The sequence below is a fragment of the Pezoporus flaviventris genome, unplaced genomic scaffold (genome assembly GCF_033815535.1).
Source record: "Pezoporus flaviventris isolate CSIRO_AGI_PZ_B2104156 unplaced genomic scaffold, CSIRO_AGI_Pfla_v1 ptg000047l, whole genome shotgun sequence".
Lineage (NCBI taxonomy): Eukaryota > Metazoa > Chordata > Aves > Psittaciformes > Psittacidae > Pezoporus > Pezoporus flaviventris.
In genome coordinates this window covers 4,876,551-4,896,574 of record NW_026892595.1, presented here as the reverse complement: position 1 = coordinate 4,896,574, position 20,024 = coordinate 4,876,551, and the positions used below count along the sequence as shown (strand labels likewise).

The 20,024-nt window shown below is 37.2% G+C and overlaps 1 non-coding gene across 1 annotated transcript; it reads left to right on the top strand.

The window, feature by feature from the left end:
* The first annotated feature begins 2,606 nt into the window (after nucleotides 1-2,606).
* TRNAG-UCC (transfer RNA glycine (anticodon UCC)) lies at nucleotides 2,607-2,678 on the top strand. The gene has a single exon. It is a non-coding gene; the product is annotated as a tRNA-Gly (tRNA).
* Nucleotides 2,679-20,024: the final 17,346 nt, after the last annotated feature.

The following is a 20,024-nucleotide window of genomic DNA, read 5'->3' as shown; positions in this document are numbered from 1 at the left end:
CAGAATGTTCAGAAGTGTTTCTAGAATTCCTTCAGCAGGATAAGACTACTTTGACTTTGGGAATGCAGTCTTCTGAGTTTATCTGCTACTTTGAGTGCTTAAGTTCATTAGGAATTAAGCAGCTTTATGAACTGAGACCCAGGTGGCTGCCTTTCACAAAGCTCCCCTTAGCTCATCCCTCTTCCCTGTTCCATTCTGCCCAACCATTCTTTCCAGTTCCACCACACAGTTTTAAAATCATCCTTTTCACTCTGTATTGCCTTAAAATATGGCCTGGTGAGATCACAAGGAAGACACAGTTAAGGCTACAACATGAAGACAGAGAATTATCATCCTTAGTAAGAAATACATCCACAATTCCTCCAGACTGACTTCTTTACTGAAGTTATTTATATTTCCTAACCAGTAAGGTAATGGTTTTCAAACGGTAGTCCACAAACTTTCAATTTCCAAGGAATATTTCTGCGGAGATATAAAGAATAGCCTTTTGTGATGATTGTTAAACCATACTCTCCAGTAACGTTGGAAACAGCTTTTGCTAGGCTTAAATTTATTATCCACGCCTTTGCAGTTTTCCTAAAAAATATTTATTGTGTCTACAGTGTAGAAAAAAAAGAGCGAAAAAAATTAGAATAAGGTATGTATTTTTCAGAATTTATTATGATTGGTGAGTTTGATGTGCCCCATGGTGTCATCTTAAATAATTAGCTACTAGCTCAGGGCCAAGGCCCCATGTAAAAGGTTCCACCATAACTACATAGAAAATCTGATGCCAAAAGGAATGGTTTGCTGTGCATGCACCACATAACTGAAGTGTGTATTTGCAAAGCAATACCAGAGAATAAAGGGCTCTGGGGAGACCTTATTGCAGCCTTCCAATACGTAAAGAAAGCTGGAGGGGGACTTTTTGCAAGGTCATGCAGTGATGAAACAAGGGGGAATAGATTTTAATGGAAAGAGGGTAGATTTAGATTAGATATTAGGAAGAAATTCTTTACTATGGTGGTGGTGAGACACTGGCACAGGTTGCCCAGAGAAGCTGTGGCTGCCCCATCCCTGACAGTGTCCAAGGCCAGGTTGGATGAGGCTTTGGGCAACCTGGTCTTGTGGAAGGTGTCCCTGCCCTTGGCAAGGGGCTGGAACTAAATGATCTTTAAGATCAGTTCTAACCCAAAACATCCCGAGTCTATGATTCTATGTCACGTAAAGTGACAATAGACTCTACGTTGTTCAGCAGAGCCCTCTTAGCTTGTTCTATTAAGTCTTAGTTATAAATACATTTAAGAGTATGCACTCACAACCCATTTGCAGAGCCTTACAAATAGGATCTTGGCTAATTTTACTGCCTTTTTAAGAAAATTATGAAGAGAAAATGGGACAAGACTTTATAGTCTTACTATGGTGCCGCTGTATTCTTTAGACTTTTCTCTAAGTTTTCATAAAATTTCACCAGCACAAACACTAGATAATTTTGGGTGAAATGGCCAGAGTATGCACAGGACTGGGACCTGCTATGGACCTAGTCATTCCTCAAATGCAGACAAAGTGACAGAAAGGGTCAGGAATCAGGATACTGGTGGATGTCTCACCAGTATTAGGTCTTACAACTTTTCTGACAACCACTGCAGTAAGCTTAAGGGTGAATACTTCAGGATGAAAGAGACCTGAAAGTCTCTTTATTAAGAAATTGAGAACCAATGCACAGTGTTTTCATCTATAAGCTTGCTGAGAATAGCAATGCATTCCTGCATGTTAAGAACCAGATCTGTCTGTAAACAGGATATTCTCAGATGAGAAATCACAGATGCACTAGAAGGCTCTGGATTCTGCATGGGATATCCTCAAATCATGTAAGTTTTGAAAATTTGTATCTCTAAATTAGTTTGTTGGCTCTAGCCACTCTAATAGAAAACCTTTCATCACACTTTGATAAAAATATACTGAAGTTTGAGACTCAAAATTTCAAAGTTGTGTTTCAGATAATCGTCTTTCAAATATTAACCTTTTGTAAATCTACTGAGTTTATTTTCAGCTGTATTTTCTGTGTGATCTAGTGTTTCTCTGGATGATACTGAGAATAGAAAAGCAGTAGTTTAGAGAAAAGACAACATACCTAACCTTTCAAACATGAAATTAAAAGCTCATTGTCCTGGATTCAGCAGTAGCAGTTATGTTTCTCCTTTGGGGTAGCTGGTGCAGTGCTGCGTTAGTGCTAGCAAGAGTATTCCTTTGACAAAAAAATGGTGAAATGAGGATGCCCATTTCATCAGACTCCAGCTGTCAGCTGTTGGCTTTTTTTTTTTTTTTTCCCACTTGTGCCATTATCCGTAGTGGAATTTCTGAAGGGTTTAGTCCTGTTACTTAGATTTCTGTTAAGCAAATCAGGACACTGGAAATATTTCACTGAATGACACCTTGGGTTTTTTTTTCTATTGTTAAAAAAGAAAATTTTTCTAGCAGCCTTGGCAGCGATGGAATATATTTGAATGTTTCCTTCAGTAGTTCATTTTTGTACTTGTGCAGCTAGCAAATCCTGTGGTTAGACTAGGAGCAGACGGCAACTAGCAAGGAAGGAGGAGTACAACCACAGACCGATTAACAGCGGCGCGTTGGTGGTATAGTGGTGAGCATAGCTGCCTTCCAAGCAGTTGACCCGGGTTCGATTCCCGGCCAACGCAGTTTCCGTTTTGACACGTTTTCCCGGGGCGGTGCTGGAACGCTAGCGGGAGGTGCCGCCCCCCAGAGGCACCTCGGCAGGCTCGAGAAACCGGTCAAAGGGAACCTCGTGAAGTGTAACGAGAAGCTCAAAGTCTGCACCTGGGGAGGAGCAGCCCTTTATGCAGGGGGTCACCTGGCTGGAAAGCAGGTTGGTTTGAGGGTCGTGGTGGACATCAAGTCGAAAAGGAGCCGGCAACATGCCGTTGCAGCAAAGAAAGCTAAGGGTGTGATAGGCTTCATGAGACAAAGACCTGCACTGTTGGCAGGTGGAAGGAAGTGGTTTTTCCCTTCTACTCAGCGCTGGTGAAGCCACACCTGGAGCATTGGTGGTGTCCAGTTCTGGACTCCACATCACTGGAGAGGCATAAGCATACTGGAGAAAGTCCAGTGAAGGATAGTTAAAGTACCTAAAGCATTCTGCTGCTACACTGAGGGTTTTACACTTGTGCATTCCTGGTGTTTATAGGGGAAGGGATGGAGGGAGGGAGGGAGGGAGGAAAAGAGGAACACGTATATAAACCCACAGACGTACACCCGTATGCCTTTCTGCCTGATAAATGCATATTAAACAGCAATTTTTTCCATTTATTTTCTTAACCTCCTTTAAAAGAAAAACAAACAAACACAACCAAACAAAAAAAAAACCTACCAAAAACAAACCATAGGAAAAACAGGGAATTTTATACTCTGCTGTCTGTTTTGGATATCCAGAAGGGAAAATACACTTCCAAGAAACTCACAAAAATTCTCTTCACACACATCTTGTCCTGAGATTTTTTTAAACTTCAAAGTAAAGTACAAGTTAATTCAATTGAATCCAGCTGCATTTGGTGGTATGCTCATCATACTGAGGAGACCCTTTTCTGTTTCCATCTTTCACTGCTTATGTCAAACAGTTTACAGAGAGGCAATACAAATTTGGACAGAGCGCTAGGAATGCCATCAGTGAGTCTGGGAGTTTACATTGTGTTTGTGTGAGGTCACCATTTGTTGTCTTCAATGATCAATGGCCTAGTGAATGCTTTTAAAGCCAGAGGCTACCCGTACTGACTTTAGTTGCTCCATGTTAGGTTACATTTTATTAGGAAGACTCAGGCAATTCTACTCTTGCATTTTTATGTAAGGGGTTTGTGACTGCTCAATGGTTTTTGTGGCATTTTCCTGTATTAACAACATGAAGTCAGGTGACCAGTAAGGTAGATGATATTTAACCTAGTGGTGACAGATGCAGCAGAGGTGAAAGGGTTATATCTATTAATAAACAAAGTTTGAAAGCCTTTTAACACCATCTTTCACATCACACTTATCTGACCTTTTGCACAAGATGACTTCCACAGACTTTTTACAATGGGCTGGGGAGAGAAAGCCAAAAACTTGTGTTTTCTTCATTTTGTAAAAAAAGTAAAATTGATCATTAAGAGTTTTACGTTGTTTTCCTTAATGAATGAATGAAGTGCTGTTGGTACTGCGGTTAGTAGTTCACTTGGATGAAAAGATGTGGTAGATTTATCTCAGTCCCAGTGGGTGCTGACATTTTAACCCACTTATCTGTGATTTATTCAGTCCTTGACAGACCTGAAAAAGTGATGCATTTTGCCCGAAGGCTCTGTAGGTGAGGCAAGTTGACATATACTTTTTTTCTCTGTTAAGGGGTGAGCTCCTCTACAGTCCAGGGGGTGAAGCAGGGGAAAATGGAAAAGGAAAATGCTCATGATAAGGATTTTTTTTTGTTTATTTCAAGTTCCTTGGGTTTGTTGTAGAAAAAATCCTCAGAATTTATTCCATGTACACTCAGCCTCTAAAAGTCAATGTCTGTGTGATCAATAGTAAACAGCAGATTGTTAAAAAAAGTGATATCTGTAGCATGGTAAAGCTAAAAGTAATCTGAGATGTTTTGAAATTATTAGTTATTTTACTTTTCTACTCCAATAAAAAATACTTAGACCATATAGAGACTTTATATGACTCTATCTTGCTTAATTAGATGAAGCACATTTTATATTTACACATGATAAATTTAGACAAATTTCAACACACCTGATAGCATATGGTCCAATTCCTAGAGTCTGAGGTTTGGCTTTGTGCTGCATCATGGATAGATCCTGGTCTAAAAGTGTCGTGGTGTTTTCTTGCCCGTTCAATGTCAAGATGTGCAGAATGAGAAACGCAGAATCAGGAAGGTAATTTCTTCTACAAATGGTCATGTGCATAAGACTGGGGTTAAGTCTTCTGCCTTTTTAGCAATACAGTAGTTAATTTTTGACTGGAAATCAGTTGAGGGTTTTTTGAAAAATGAAACAAACTTAATCAGACTTCTTCTGCTTCCTTGTCTCATCTATAGTTAAGGAGGTGAAATACAAGTGAAAAACATTTTTTTTCATTTATTCCCCTGCTTCCTGTAGACATTTAGAAGATAATGATAGTAATTTGAGCATAAGACCATCTAGAAGAAGTAAAAAGTAATTAATAAATTATCCAGCATAAGTTACACTAGCGAGTGGCATTTTCATAGGCACAGAATCATAGAATCATCGAATCCTGGAATCATCAAATCACAGAATGGTTAGCATTAGAAAGAATCTTAAGATTTTAGAATCCCATGGGCAGGGACATCTACTAGATCAGGTTGTCCAGAGTCCCATCCAGCCTGGCCTTAAACACTTCCAGGGATGGAGCTTTTACCACTTCTTTGGTCAGCCTGTTCCAGTGCCTCACTACCCTCATGGTAAAGAACTTCTTCCTTATATCTAACACGAACTTCCCCTGTTTAAGTTTGAACTCATTACCCCTTGTCCTATCACCATGGTTCCTAACGGAGAGTCCATCCCCAGCAACCTTATAGGCCCCCTTCAGATACTGGAAGGCTGCTATGAGGTCTCCGCGCAGTCTTCTCTTTTCCAGGGATGAACAGCCCCTTTCTCAGCCTATCTTCATATGGGAAGTGCTCCAGTCCCCTAGCTGGAATCTGGCCCCAGTCTGTCTTTCAGTGTTGGGAAGAGGAAAGGACAGATCATTAGTTCTCAATGGTTTTCTCAGCAGGTAATCCTAGCCAGATAAATTAGTCTATATTTAAAGCCCTAGGTCAGAGGGCTTTACTTTGTGGACTGTGGGAGGGTCTGTCATTCTGTGCAGCGAAGGCAAACCCTTAGAAAATGCCTCAGCACAGTCAGTGCTTTTGCTGGCAATTAGAGCCAATTTGGTATAAAATTATAGGTCTCATGTCTTTGGACAAATATGGTGAAACAGTTATCTGTCCAAAAATTCTGTGGTACAGACATACATTCACTACAGAGCCCTGTGAATCCATGAGAGATTTTCACATGAAAACAGGGTTAGAAACATCAAGCTCTTGGCACTCTAATTAGGTATAGTTTGTTTTGCTGACTGCAGTGTTTAAAGCCTCTGGTTATCCTTCATATATGGTACATTTAGTAACCCATTAGGGTCACAATACTTTTGTGATATTTGACCCTGTCTAGATCCTGTTGGTTTCGTAACAGAGAGGATCACCCTGCCCGCGTGGGGCAGGTCATCTGTGTGTCATCCCTGCGTCCCACTGTGCTGCTGGAGAGGGGCTGGGGTGAAACAAAAAAGGTCTCTGTCCTCCTTTCCATCTGCTGTGGTGGGAGGACTTGATCCAATTTGTGCCCTCCTGAAGCTCTTTCTCAGGTTATATCAGTATATATCAGTATAGACTGATATCAGTATATACCAATAAGACCCACGCAGGAGACTCAATGGTATAGTTTAACCAAAGAAGGGTTAAAAGAAGTTAGTAGAATGACATTAAGCAACCTGAAAAATCTGTCCAAAAATCTGGGTAAACACCTACGTCAATTAGACCTCACTGAGCTCCATGCTGCCACAGATGATTGGCTGCAGTTATTGGCTGGTTAATTTAAAATCATATCACGCATGAATACACTATACTGCTGCAACAGGAGGGTAAACTTAGCTATGGTTTAACTAGAGTATTATGTGTTGTGAATCTCCAGATGGTTCAACTTGATCACCAGTATGGAGCAACTTTTCAATCAAAGGCATTTGTTTTGCGTTCTATATTAAGTTTACTTAACACAGACTACAAGATACTCCAGGGAGAATCAGCTGCCATCACTGTTTCATTTTGTCCTGCAGAACTCAAGTTAAATAATGTATCTAAATCCCTAAAACAAAGTGGCAGTGTCTGTTCTGGCTCCACTTTTACTTGCTCAGCACTTTTTTTTAGGAGAAGAAACCTCCTTGTGCTGTCTCAGGAATTCAATAAAGATTAGTTTAGATTCACTAACAACGGAGCCTGGTGGAAACTCCATAATGTTCCAATTTTCCACTTCTTCACCACAGATGTATTTTCTACCTACGGCAATTACATGCATCAGGATGGATCATAAAATTCTATTCACTAAATTTAATTTACAGTCTTTTATATAGTTCCAAGTTAACTTTTGATTTTGATGGAAAAAGACGTAGCCTTAAACACATCAAGCTCTCCAAAAAGCCAAATACTTTTTTTTAAAAGCATATTTATCTCTTGTTAAATATGAATAGAATCTTTGGAATCAGCAATGCTGGGATTTCATCAATAAGCTTATTTTTACACCTCATGAAAATGAGTTTAGTCAGGTCTCATCCTAGGCTTCAACATAATAACAGGACACAGTTTGCCAAAGATATCCAGATACAGTAGCTCAGGAAAAGATTACTTTGTCTTCAAAGTGAATCAGTTTCTCCTGGGTCATATATTTAAAGAAACCCAGGATTTTTTGACTTATATTAAATGGAAGCTCTATCAGAAAACAATTATATAGGATCCCATCAACCATATGTCCAAATCTGGTCATGCTCTTCCTCAGGCCTCCTGAAAACTGTTGCTTGCGTTGTCTTTTTAAGATTCCACAGATCTGTAATACTAATAAATGATAGTCTGAGAACGTATTTACCTTAATTCTTAGATTAGGGGTTTAGGGGCTTCTGGATAATTCCTTCTTTTTTCTCCATACGCGCAAGGGTAAACCACTATCATATTTGCCACTGTAAAGAATCTTCAACAGTGGCAAAAAAAAAAAGTTATTTTCTGTATGTAAAATTAATGTTTGGAATGCATTAACACACTTTAATTGGTTTTCAAGTGATCATCATGAATGTGTGATGGGCTTTTTACAAATATGCTGGCAAAAAAAAGTCTGGAGATTTCAGCAGCAGCTGGAAAGAGCAGCAGTGTGTGCCCAGCCAGCTCTGGAGACAAAAAGGAAATTCTCTGTGCAGCAAAGTCTAAAACCCTTTGGTTTAGATATCCTTACTTACATATGCCAAATGAGTGAGTAAACTCAGTCCAGCTAAGTAATAGCAACCTTTTGAATCCAGAATACACTGTAATCTGCCCCAATTTTGCAAAGAAGTTTTAACACTTTGCTCAGCAGGGTGTAGAAATAAGTGATGTAAATGGGGCCATGATGGTTCTGGTACCTGTGATGCCTGCCTATATGGACAAAGTCACTTACCATATCCATTTATTCAATGTGTTATATGGGTAGTAAGACATTTGTGATTAAGTAATATTCATCCAACACAAATGCAGTCTGCTGCATCCAAAATAAACTTATTTCTAAGGCAGTCAGAAAAACCACAGGGTGCAACCAGAAGGGGACCAAAAATGTCTTAAGATGTTGGTTGTTGCTGTCGTGAGGCAGAAAACAAATTCTTTAGGTGCCTGCCTTTGCTGAGAATCTGATCTGTGTTCTTTCGAATGACAGCTAGCTGCCACCTTCCCTTGCTACCTGGAAGGAAAGGAAAAACAAAGTAGCTATTTCACTGTATAAAGAATATGGATATCTAATTAATATTTTTTCAATGGTGAACTAAATTTTATTTTCTGAAGGAAGTAATATGTTTGAAAATATGATGTACTTATTCTTGTTAGACCCTCAATGTATTTAGATCTGTGCTGGTCCACTGAATTCAGTTGGGTAGTACAGACTTCCTGAGAACTGGCACTTTAATTTTAAACCAGTAACAAAAACCTGCCTGCTCTCTACATGTATAAATTATTGACACAGAATCAGTGAAACCGTGCAGCAGCTAATTGGCCCCTCTGGTCAATTCTCAATGGTCCTGAGAAGTTCATTGGTTTCAGATAAGGCTTTTTTTTTTTCTGAGCTGTAGGCTGAAATACTCCCAGAGTCTGAACAAATTCATGTTCTTTGTTTGCTTTTTAAATAGCACATATCAAGGCCAAGACTTGGCAAGGAACAATGAGGTCAGGATATGTGCCCGATAAGAAAAAATGTGAGATTTAGAATTGGCTTCTAGCATGGATTTGGTCTTGAAATGCTGTAACTTAAAAAGCAGAGGTGAAATTTCAACTTCTTATAGCATTTGTAGGATCGAGGAATTTATCTATGAAGTTAAAAGTGTACATCTTTAGAATTATCCATCTGTGTATTCAGATATCAGTTGTTTTACTATATCTGTATTGAGTATTAATATCACACTGTTATGATTCTTAAAACATTTACACTGGCCTCTGTTCTAAATTGGGCAGTAAAGATTTTTGTCATCAGAATTTTCATCTGGAGAACTTTTCAGCACAACTAAAGGTAAGTTGGATGAATATCTCCTCATATAAACCAAATTAAAAATAAAATCATGAACTGAGTCTTTCAAACTAAAAATGAAAAAGCTAAATTTTGTTTCCTGTTACCAGGGAAACCTATGTGCTACAGGTAGGTTACAGGCATGCTGACATTTTGCGTAAATCAAAGTCTGAGCTAATTATCTGAATTTTGTATTGTATATGTAGGGAGAATAAAACACTTCTCAATGGGATCCACAAAGGTGTTACTGGTACCAGCTGGAGAAAAAAAGTAGAAAAACTTGCACACAGCAACCTGCAAAGGGTCAGGCTTCTATTACTGGGCTACCTTCATGGGGATCACACAGATGAGTTGCCTCTAAGAGTCAGCCTTAGCAGCTTAATCTAGGCCCACCACTTTTAAATTTGAAGATTGTTAGAGATCATTTGCCACTAAAGATAGAGACTCCTGCAGAAAGACTTTAAATTTACAGGCAAGAAGTGTGCTTTCTATAACTACTTTTAAAAATTTTGTTAGAAGTGACTCTGTAGCTCTTCAGATTGAAAACATACAGTCTAAGAGAGCTGCAGTACTCTCCAAATTAAAGATCTTCTTCAAACAAGAATGAAAAAACATGCATTTATGCACCAGGAAAAGTTTGCTCAGTTCAGAAGTCAAACCTTCTTATGAAGTTATAACCAGTCGCAAATATTTCAGAAGCCAAATATTACGTGTTGTCAGAATATCCTAGTCAACCTTTTCCATGTTTACTACTTTGAAAATTTCTCTTTGAAATCAGTGGGACTATGCACAGATGTAAGCAGGGATACTCATAAACATATTGTCATGGTAGAAACTTGAAATAATGACTTCTTTGAAGAGAGGAGAAGTAAAATAATGGAAATAAGAATTAATATATGGCTTGATTATTATATAAAAATGAACTTGTTAAGAAAAAAGCCTGGTTTATTTTATTTAACAAGGTTTTGGTACTGTATGTTATATTCTAAAAGCTATTTTGATAATATGTACATTTCTAGTCCTTTTCTGACACTGTGCAATCTGATGTTTAGGTTTGATGAAGTAGGCAGCCAGGGCCCTGGCAGAATCAGAGGCACCTCTTTGCTCCTGCAAGGTTGCTCTTCCATATAACTTGTATTGTACCAACACTTCCACAGGGAAGAGTGGGTCTGAAGGCCAGGCCAGTAAGCAGGGAACTTTTAAGGGGAACCTGTGTGCTGGTGGTTTCCCTGATGTCATGATTTGCAACAAGTCAAAACAGAAAACGTTCACACATGGAATTCTTTTTATTTTGGAGCTGACAGAAAAGATATGATGCCAATACCATGAACATTTGTATTAAACAAAGAACCAGCTTTTTAAGGCAATGAGGTATTAGCTTCTCATGTCCTGACCAGATGCCAAATTAGGTTAAATACATTCTGCCAACCTAATCCCTTTGGCAGTTTCAGCTGCTCTAGTTACTCTTTGCTTCTCCTTCTGGGATGAGAGTCTACCACTGAATGTGCATGTTTCCACTGACTCATGTCCAAGGGCAGATTTTGGCTGCTGGAAATGGTTGTGTACTGTAGTGCTACCGGCCCAGAACTGATTTCTTCCATCCAAGGGGTAGCTCCATTGCACTGAAATGGTGATCCTTTTATTCATACAGGGTATTTGGAAAAGGAATAAGAAAGAAGAATAGAGAGAAAGGAATAATAGATGTTTGAATTATGAAGCCTGCAGAGAGCATTTGACTGTAATAGGGTCCTACTGACCTTTCTAAAATTGAGAGGCTGTGATGTTTTTACAAACTGCTGACATTCACAATCTTCAAAATTTGGACAGTCATAACCTGCAATTAGGGGCTTACTAAGGATTTCCTTATGAAGTGAAATTCTTGATGAGATACAGATGCTTGTCAGGATCATACCCGTGTTAAAAGAGCTCTAAGGAACTGAATTTGTGTTCTTCAATGCTTCTTCAGGGCTTGGGGCATTTCTAGTTCTGATTTCTTGTTCATTTCTAGTGCTGATGAATCTGTGAGGCTACAGACAGCACAAAGGAGAGAGTAGGTATATTAACCTTGTGTAGCATACTTACAGGTTTTTGCTATTTTCCTTCTCCTAATTAGTGATACGTGTTTGCTTGTATGATTTTTAAATGACAGAATTCTTGCACATTGGGTTATATATTTTGAATGGAGCTGAGGGTCTGCTTCTCCTCTGACATACAACTGTAGAAATCAGGATTCCTAAAATGACGCAAAGTTTGGTAGTATAAACCCAGACTGTGAGCAGAGATGGCCTTGATGTGATATCAAAATAAATAAAAGGTGAAAATAATAATTTGTTACTAGGAAGCAATATAATGAAAGGGGATTAAATAGCAGGTGCTGGTGGGTGGAGAAATAGGGAATATGGGAGTGTTATAACACCATCTGTTCATGCTGCTTTTGCACCATTAGCTGGGTGTTTTTACTGCAGACCTTTGAACATCTGGCTGTACTGCTGGGTTGCAGGCTGCACCCCTCATTTGGAGGGGAAACTGTTAGTTTTGCAGCGGAAATTTTTTGCTCTCTTTCCTTTCATCTTATATACCTTGCTCCCATCTCTGACCTCAAACTCTGCCCTTTACCTAAAGCACAAGAACAATTCATGCAAATAGCATGTTTGCTGAAGAGAGTAGATCGAGGAACAGAAAATATAAATGTACCTTATGCTTTCTTCTTATTAAAACCATTTAGGAGTTAATCAGTGACCTCATATAATACAAGTTTTGGTTGCATTTGCCTCTCTTAATGGGTATCACAGCAACACCCAGGTAACTGCCATGAACTGAGGCTTCAATATGCTTGATGTTGCACAACCAGACAGCAGAGAGGTGTTCCTTGTCTCAGAGAGCTTATGGGAGCATGATATTCACCTGGGAATCCATAATTTTCTTTATTCTTCTATGCTCCGAGTGTTTGGTTGTTTTGTTTTGTTTTGTTTTGTTTTTTTCCCCAGGTTAATAATCAGAAAACAGTTAATAAAAATAATAACATATCTGTCTCTAAGGGGTTTAAGTCTTTGCAGCATTCAAAAATTTTTGTAGTCTCCTTCTTTACAAATGCACATTTTATTGAGATGAGTGCACCTTTATTTATTTAAACCTTCACTGTTTCCTTAACAAGGGCACTCAGCTTGTCTGCTGATCTCCATGCAGTTGCCAATAAAAAGCATATATTACCTTTAAAATATATTGGAGCCTTTAAAATATATTGGAAAATGGGAGTTTATTTCCAGACCTGGATCCAATGTAAAGTCCTACTTGGGAGCTAAAAAAATGTTTCAGTGGTGAAATATTACTTTGGTGGCTAGGAAAATCTTTTCCATATTTTTGTGATTTAAAATACCTGTTTGTCCTCAATTTGGCCATCCTATAAACACCATTGCCTCTTAGTGACATCTGCTGGAACAGATAGCATTGAAACACGTTCGGGTTTTCCCCACGTTTGCTACCTGCCAGCATTTAGCTTCCAAGAGAAAATGCAACTCACTCTGTATTTCAGAGCAATACTTGGCTGGCTCAGGTTTGAATTTTTCCTTATCCCACAGGACAACTGTTCTCCACCTTCTTCTTGTCCTTACATAAAAGGAGTGACCCATATGCCAACAGGACAAAGATCCAGAAAGTTACAAAAGTTTCATTGTAAGGCTAAACCCTTAACAGGGATGGAAGCAGCTTGCATGAAGGAAGAGAGAGGATGTACATTGAAGCAGGAAGTCATTAAAATAATGAATCACTCAGCAGAATCCAGTTTTTCTGTAGAGTTTATGCATTTTTTTTGCAAGCAGAGTTTCATTTTCAAGATTGTCAGTTTAAGCTGCATCTTCCACGTAGCTTTTCTTCTGCTGCTTCTTGCCAAGAAAACCAGCTGGAGGGTTTTTGTAATGAAATAAGATGGGTATCTTTTCTCTCTTTCCTTCATGATGCTGTTATGTAGACATCTCTTTGTTACTTAATATTGTCTGTTATTGTAGTTGTAACTATAATTGTATGTTTTTATACATCTTGTACTTATTGTAGACTAGGACATGCATGCTACTATCTAAAACTACAGACTGAATTTTTTCATAAATATATCTGGGCACATAAGACTAAGATTAAAAGCCAAAAGTTTTTTTTCCAAACTTTCCTTTCTGATTGCTCTATATTCTCATGCAAACAGTGGAATAGACTGCTCCCTGTGTAAATCAGTGAGAAGATATAGTGCTTTTGCTAGAGGAAGTTAGGATTTTGCTTTCCAAAAATAGTAAGTCATCATGTTTAGTTTGTTTTTTTTTTACCCACTTTGTCATGTTTTAAGACAAACACCAGTTTAGAGCAGATATCTAACTCTTTGCTGTCTAATCTTAGGTGAAGTGAATAACTCCCCTCAACGAATACAACAGCTAACAGCTTAAAATATATATACACACTTTTAGAGGGCAGGCAAAATTTGCAGGTTAAGGAGACATCTTTTTATTAGATCATTCTTATAGCTGGGAAAAAATAACCAATTATTGGCTCTGAAGTCTTTCTTCATGTCCAAATATGAGCCCTCAGACTGATCTGTATCCCTTTGCGTATGCTTGTGAGACAACCTCCTGCTCTTTATATATGGATTTTGAACTTGAAACTCATCAGCTTTGGGAAGTAAAAGCCAGCATTCACAACTGCCTGTTTGTTATTACCCTACCTGGTAAGATATATTGGGTGGTTTTATATGCCTTTTATTTTTTTTTTTAACACCTAAAGATCTGATCTGAATAGATCACAGTTTATTCACAAAAAAACCCTTTTTCTGTGATTTCAGTTAGGAGTCAAATCCACCAGTGATATAATCCACTAGGCTGCACTGGCATTGTGTTAAGTTGATTACATCCCAGGAACTTTGTCAGAAAGTTGGTAAAGCAGCGCATGTCACCATCTTACTTAGATAATTTATACTATGATTATAGGATAATTAACAGCCAGCAGAGGAAGTATTTGCTGTAGGAAAAGAAATAGGATTCCAGTTATATATATCATAATAAATGAAACACGCAACTAAATAGATTAATTTTTTGTGACAATATAATTTGATCTCTTTCATAAAAATTCCTGAGCCTTATGAAGTCCAAAACCAAATACCCTTTCACCAATTTCCAGCTGTTCAACTGTTACTGAACACTCCTATTATCTAAGCTTTATGCTGTTGTATTGTGTGGGGTTGCTTTGTCTTAACTTAGATAGCCAAGGCTGAAATAAGACTCCCAGGATTTCTTTCTTGATTGGGGATAGGAGGTGTTGGAAATCTGCAATGTGTGCTTCAGTTCATTGCAATGCAGGTGAGACAAAGGAGTGAACACATCTCTGGAGGTGCCTGGGATGTACAGGGAGTTTAAGGGAATCAGATAGACACTTAGAATTAGGTGAGAGGAGCTTCCCAGTTTGCTCCCATAGTAGACTGTCCTTTCAGTATAGAAAAGACATCTTAGCAGTCATTTTGCTGTGGATTCCAGTTTGTGAATGCAATGTATTTTTACCCCAAGGCATTACTATTGATTATACTTTTTATAGTATAATCATATATATTTTTATTTTATATATATATTAATTATAATTAATCAAGAGATTTAAACACCATGGGGTTTAGCTGCCAAATATATACATAGGATCTCAAGTGAACTTTTTGTAGTTTATGCTGAAATCCACTTCCCATGCTCTTATTCCTCTCAATAGCTAAGCTACTGAGATTTAAATGACACCTGAATGCAGTGCAGATATAAGCAAAGATGTGTGTCATTAAATACCTGCTTCGTGCATGAGAGACAGGTCTGCTGTAAACCCCCTTAGGGAAGTCTTCTCCAAGTCCTTTTTTCCAGCTACTGTAATCTGAAAATATAAGAACATTCAGAAGCTAGTCTAAAAGAAGCCATTTGGACAATGACAAGAAAGTTTCCAGGTTTTGCTATAAGAGGTATATTTTGCTGTGGCTGATTCAGCAGGATTGGCATTCTCTCTCACGATATGATTTAGAGATCCTTATGAAATGGGAACCTCCCCATTTTCATTTGATTGGTTTATTATGTTTTGGATGACAACCACAGCTGGGAAGTGGGGAAAAATACCTGTCGGGCATTTTACTAAACAATATAACCTCCCCTTTCAGCTTCAGAACTACAGATTTTGTTTCCATTATTTATTTTTTTTTAATGTCTTCTCTCAAATGAGCTAATACCAACCACATGAAATCTGAGTTTTTTACAGGATTAGATAATTTGAGGTTCTTAATTTCTTTCAGATACATGCAGAAGCTTTTCTCAATTACTCTCTGTTAGAGAAATTGTTTTTCCACTTGTCGCTTTGCATTGTAATCCTGCAGGTGTGTTGTTTTCTGGCAAGTCAGCAGGCTGACCAAAACCTGCTTTTGCCTTCTGTTTCACTATGTTTAAAGCTACCTTTAAGAAATCAGAGCTGATGAAGCACGCATAGGAACCACCAGTAATTATAAAACAAGTAGTTGTACAAAATGAGTACTCAGGTTTTGTCTTTTGCTTTCAAAAACAACAACAAAAAAAAACAAACAACAAACCAAACAAAAAAAAACCCTATAAACCTTGAAATGAAGATTTGTTATAATAGAGTTACTGATTGCCAGTAATCAAATTTGGTCCGGTGCAGTCTGAATATTCAGGAGAGAATATGAAGAAATACACTATATGAGCACTTAGACATGCTTGTAGTCTTTACAATGTCCTGTTCGTTACAGTTTTCTTACAGTGCTTAACAATGTAAGGACTATTTAGGTAAGAGTGCAGGGATCCTTATATAATGACTGGGATAAGAATCAATCTCTTCTACACATTCAGAGGTGAGAGTGGGAAGGAAGCCAAATGAAGTACAGTAGTTGACTCATCTTCCCAGACTGAGAAAGCATGCTCTCAGTCAACTTGCAGATATAAAACCAGATTACCAAATGAATTACACAGTGATTCATTCTGCACACTTCCATCCTTCCTTTCACCATTCCAGATCTGAAAAAAAAAAAACAAACCAAACCCAAAAACCCAACCAGAAGTAAAGACTCTTTATAGCACTAAGGACAGGAAACAATTTTCATTTAGCTACTGGTAATTTGACAGTTGTTCTGCTTAGACACATTTCAAGTTTCTCACAGGGCAGGAGAAAAGGGATACTGCAAAGGATAGATACTTGAGTACTTCTCTAACTCTATGGAGATTTCCAGACTAGGCCATAAATGGGGAATATTTTCTTTCTTTTGGACTGAAATTCTTTTGGCAAGAAGAAAGCAAGTGACTGTTCTCCAGCAGTCTTGGCCAACTTCATCTTTGTGGTCAATGCACTCAAATCAGCTACTCTTTATCAATAGAGATGAATTTAACTCATTTATCTGTTTGCAGCCAGAACAGCTTATTTTAAAAGCTATAATTGCCAAGTAAAATTCAGTTTTAAGAAGGCTCAGCATTTTCTCAAATGGGTAGTTTTTACCAGTGTCAACTTAAGGAATCAGAACTGTGATGAAACATATATTTTTATATTACAAGGTTGTCAGAATTAACATAAAAGCCAAACCCATATATCATTAAAATTGAAAAATGTAATTATTGTCTTTCTTATCCAGCAATAGATTCCATATACTAAACTGTTATTTCTGTTTATAAAATGTCACCATGTAAATGGAAAATTTTAAACCAGGTGATTTTATGATGCAATTGCAAATGAAAACCGTAACTTTTTTAACTATTTTATCTTATCACAATGGTAGGTGATCATGATACTCTTACAGAAGTCTGCAGTTTTATCCTTCTGCAAGAAATATGTTGTATTTTAATAAAAAAAGGGAATATAAAAATAATTATATTTGTCCCTTATCTGTATTTCTGATTCATGATATTTGCGTTGTATGGCCAATGTAGCTTGCTTTCCTGTGAAAAGGAGATCTGTTTCTAGAGAAAGTAAGTGAGGCATAAAATACCTATATTCTTTTGGAAGAGAGGCAGCAAAATAGAAGCTAATAAACAGCAGATTAGCAAACACATCTTTCTGACATCTGCTTTGTTATATGATGAACTGCGTCTCTGGATTCTCCACCTTCTTCTCATTCAGAATGCCACTGTAATTCAAACCTTTTGTATTTTTATTACGAAATTAATTATGAAATGCCCTAAACAATTCCAGCAGATTCAAGGATTATTTCATCCATGTGCATCACTCTTCATCAGCTGATTCATGCTCTGGATATCCTTATGGATTGCAAGCAATGAACAGATAAGTTGCAAAAAAAGAGATTCAAGAATAAAAGGTATAAAGAAACAGTGAGAAAATCAACAGTTCGTACACATGAACTAATGCTTTTTTTTCTTTTTTTTTCCTGATGCAGAACTGGGATTAAAAATTACATAAATTGACAGTCAAAGATTGGTTTATTTGTAATAGCGCCTTTTTCTTCAGCAAATGTCTACGAAACAGCTAATGTCCCTGAAGCTGGAATTTTCCATAGAATTGTGTTCTACAGGTTAATTATTTTTCATCCACAGATAAGAAAGTTAAAATAAACAAGACACAACTTAGTTACAATATATAGTCACAGCCATGGTAGCAAGAAATTGCCAGCATATGTCCCATTCTTTGTTTATGAAAGTTAAAAGGAATAATATTGAAAGGTCCTACAATGGCAAGGAAGCACTCAAGAAGTATTACAAAATTCCAGAAATTTCCTACATTTAGATGCCTGCAAACAATAAGAAATATTGAAAAAAAAAGAAAGAAAAAAAAAAAATTCCTGAAGTTGTGATAATCAAACACTTAAGAATTTATATGTTGAATTAGTTGCGTTTGTTTGTCTCTTAGATCAATTTTTGCTAAGATAGAAGTCATCTGACTATTTTGCAAAGTGTTCTCCTTTGTGTCATTCAGTTAATTTTGAGTTGGTTGTAACTATGATTTTTTAATCCACATATTCATCTACATTCATTGCTAGCAGTGTAACTAGCTAATTATTTCTAAATATTGACATACTACTCCGTATTCGTGTAATATGTTCTTGTTTCCCAAAGACAAAGTGTATTTTTTCTCAAGTATCATTATTAATTTCTACCTTCTGTACCTCCTAATTTGCTTTCTGTGTAAAAAATGCTAATCTTTTCTTACGAGTCAAAAGTATTTATTAAGGTGAAATAACTTTCGACAGAAGCTCAGGACAGAACCTCAGTTTCAAACTTCCTGAAGGCAAACCTGATTTTTTATGACAGAAATAAACTTGATCTAAGTTGTTGCCTAAAACCTTCTTTCTAGTATTTTGATATGAGAATGATGCATTGCATTGAAGCTAAACCCAACATGACAGTTGAAGAGGAATTAATCTTGACCTGGTTAATTATCACTTTCTTTTATTCTTCCTGCCTTCAATGCATTAATGCTTGTTAAGAGGAAACTCCATGTAACCTTGTGGAGACGTTATTTTTTACTTCACACCCTAATCTGAATTACAGATGATCAAAAAACTAATCCATAGGATGTAGTCAGAGCTTTTGGGAGGTTTCTGTGTGTCTTATTTTGTTCTGTCAGTATTTTCCTAGGCACATGTAAATACAGGAACTGCCATACTGGATCTTCATCAGTCCAAAACCATGTCCATATCAACTGCCTATACCTTATGCTTCTGAGGAAGATGACATGACTTTGCAGAAGAAGCAAGTAGCCTGTTCCTCCGCATTAGCTTTTAATTTCAATAGTTACACTTGTGAAGCACAAAGATAAATGCTTCTTTTAGCATTTTGGGGGATAATTATCATAACCCAAGATATTCTTGATACTCCTGTACATGTTTGTGTTTTTCCAGTCTATTTCACTGTACTTAAATTCTTGAAGTCAACAAATTTCTCATAACAGAAATTCTGCATTTTTATCTTTTCTAAGGATAGCAAGCCTAGTCTTTATTTTCTGAGAACAGGCTTTTTCTTTAATTTTTGTTGATCTTTTGTTATTTCCTGTATTTTTTGTAGTCTGTGAAGGAATAAACAGTGTGAACATAGTATGTTAGTGGAAGATACACCTCTGATATCAATAGAATTATCTTTTTGTTTATTCTCTGCTCCATTCCTTATAAACTTACTGTTTTGACAACTTAACAATTCACACCAAACAGAGGGTAACAGGATTCAAACAAAATCAATTAACACTTCAAATTTTCCCATACTCCATCTGTTCTCATAGTACAGGTATAAAAGCTGATATTATGAAAAGACAAGACTCTAAAATTAAATTTTATTTACTTCTATTCAGTGGAAACCAGTAGTTTGTTTGAATACTTATGTAGTGGAAAAAATTGTTATTTGTTCATCAAATATGAGTCCTGCTTGAGTCATAAAAGTAGCCAAGATCAAGCCAATCCCCATAGCACACTCAGGAACACTCTTTGGTTTTCCATGTCTTCTGTCTTGTTTTCAGGAACCATTGTCTGGGTGTCTACCTTACCTAGCAGACATAGTTTATGTCTTAAAATAGTTGAAGGAAATCAAAATCAGCTGATTATGCTGACCACAGCTGAAGCTGAAAAATTAACTTTCTTCAACATATTAGTAAAAGTCAACCTGCTTTTTAAATCATCTCTGGATTTTCTTCTACCAAATTTAAAACCTGACATATCTGAATGATCAACACTAGAAGATTAATAGTAGAATTTCTGTCCTTTCTCACTTTTCA